The sequence below is a fragment of the Chlorocebus sabaeus genome, chromosome 14 (assembly GCF_047675955.1).
Source record: "Chlorocebus sabaeus isolate Y175 chromosome 14, mChlSab1.0.hap1, whole genome shotgun sequence".
Taxonomy (NCBI): Eukaryota; Metazoa; Chordata; class Mammalia; order Primates; family Cercopithecidae; genus Chlorocebus; species Chlorocebus sabaeus.
The window spans coordinates 105,521,528-105,524,018 of record NC_132917.1 but is presented as its reverse complement, the minus strand read 5'-3'; the positions used below and the strand labels follow the sequence as shown (position 1 = coordinate 105,524,018).

At 40.7% G+C, this 2,491-nt stretch overlaps 1 non-coding gene across 1 annotated transcript; it reads right to left on the bottom strand.

The window, feature by feature from the left end:
- Positions 1-1,511: 1,511 nt before the first annotated feature.
- Positions 1,512-1,640, bottom strand: LOC119626052 (small nucleolar RNA SNORA72). Its single transcript, XR_005242246.2, has one exon. It is a non-coding gene; the product is annotated as a small nucleolar RNA SNORA72 (small nucleolar RNA).
- Between the last annotated feature and the right edge of the window lie 851 nt (positions 1,641-2,491).

Genomic DNA, 2,491 nt, shown 5'->3' with positions numbered 1-2,491 from the left:
TGTGCACCTTTCATCTTCAGTGGGCAATACCCTTGCACTTCCCAGCTCCACGTGGGAGTGCTGAGCAGGACTCCGTGGGTTCCCATGTGACACCAGAGCATCCCTGGGGCAGGAGGTAAGAAGCGCAAGGAGCAGTCATGAAGCAGAGCCTGTCATGAAGGGCTGTACCCATGCAGAAATGCTTGCAGCCCGTACAGAACTGATCACGCAGCAGTGGTTGGAATGAGACAGGAGGTTGGGGGGATTAGAGGTAGAAATTCACAGGGTTGGTGTGCAAATCATTTTGCGTTTTACACAAAATGAATGTGTGTAAAGTGCTCAGAACACTGCTGATATATGTGACTGCTAAAGATCTGTCAACTGTGATGGTGATGATGATGATGATATTATTATTATTATTATTATTATTATTATTATATGGAGCAAAAAGAACCAACCAGCCATCTACATCCTCATCTACAAGATTGAGTATGCTTGTCTCTCTCTTAGGAAGCTGTCATGTATTATAGATGGACCCCTGATGTCCCCTGATATCAGCCGGTTTTTGGCAACCCCTAGTTTGAATCTGATGCACAGTTCAGACTTTTAAAATACATGGCTTTGCCTGAGTCAGGTGAACGTGTGAATTCTGGTATACTCCTCCCCAGCACACTTGCTTCAACCCAGTAAACACCAAGCATGCAAAGCCATGTTGTCACCAATAAGGAGCAAATTTTTCATTGACTCTTTTTATCTTGGCTTAACAACATGTAAAAGACAACTTATTCATTAAATATTTTTAAGAATATTTCCCAATATCAAAATATTTTTAACGTTTAAAAAATTCATGTTATTAACCTATACTAGTTGATAGTTTTTTTGTTAAGTTCACTGAGAAATAAAAACACATGGTTAACCATCAAATACATTATGACTAGATTTAATATAAATTACAGGCACTGTGCCTTTGGTTATTACTCCTTCTACGATCTCTAGCCTTGCCAGCTACTTCTTGGGTTCACCCTGGAAGGTGACATCTACTAGGCAGCCCTGACATTTGGCGTGGAGAAGTTGCTGGTGGCATAGAAGAGTTAGAAAGTTCCGTTGTCTAGGGTAGCCAGCATTTTATGTTAACAAGTATGGCCAGGTTGAATTGGGAAGGGTCAAGCCAATCCTCTTCCCTCAGCTTGTATCTAGACCACAGTATTGTGGGAGTGAACCTGTGAGGAGGGACTAGCAAGGCTGTGGTGGGCATCCAGGGACACGGGTTACCTATGCGAGAGGTCATCCCTGCACTGTGCTCTAGAGGGCGCCATTCGTGCTGGACTCCGGGTGAATGGGGTTCCTGTAGGCATGCGTGGTGGCCCTGGTCTGCTGCCTGGGGCTCTGCCCCTTGGCCAGGTCACAGGGGAGATCTGAGCTCTCCCAGCACGTGCAGCCTTGCTCTCAGAGCTTGGGAGCACCGCCTCTTATCTGTTGACATTCTTTCCAAGCTATTCACACTGATAGCGCAACACCTTCTTCTTGACCTGGTTTATTACTAGAGTTTGTAAAACCAGACCTAGGGAAAGAATGAGGTCTGGGGACACATGCGTGGCCTTAATATAGCCAATCTTTAGAGCCTGTCCTATTACAAAGTCAGAACAGCAAGATATTCTCAGGAGCAGCTTCCTCCAACCCCCCGGTGTGTTCCTTTTGAGCATGTGAATTATGGCATACCGCTCCCCAGCACACTTGCTTCAACCAAGTAAACATCAAGCGTGCAAAGCCATGTTGTCACCAATAAGGAGAAAAGTTTTCATTGAGTCGTTTTATCTTGGCTTAACAACATGTAAAAGACAACTTACTCATTAAATATTTTTAAGAATATTTTCCAATATCAAAATATTTCAAACATTTAAAAACATTCCTGTTATTAACCTATATTGGTTGATAGCTTTTTTGTCAAGTTCACTGAGAATTAAAAACACATAGTTAACCATCAAATAAATTATGACTAGATTGAATATAAATTATAGAGGCTTAAAGACTGCAGACTGCATACAAATTACAAAGACTTCACATGTATGTGTTCGCGATATGTTCTTAAATGTAAGACAATTTGATTCGTGATCATATCAGTTCTCCATCACCTCCACAGAAGTCCTTTTTGCAATAAGCAAGTATTTAAACAGTTTCCAGAATAATAAGTATCTTCTGCCTATTTCACCAAAATACAGTTTTGTCTGTTAAAGAAAACAAAGAAATACATTTGTCAGCCATAATGAGTTTTAAAGACATTCTATAAATGCGGGTGTGCCTCGAATTAAGAAAACCAGACATTTAAACAGTTGACCTTACAGAGCACATAAATTAGAGGGTAATTACTTAAATGTTCTTCAGTTTGTGAAAGGATTTACAACAGGGTTCCTCTAAATAGCTAACTCTCTAGTGAATTTAAATTACTAGTGTGTGTGTCTTAAAATTAGTTCATTTTTTTTAAAGAAACATACCTGTTGCATAACATAAGGTG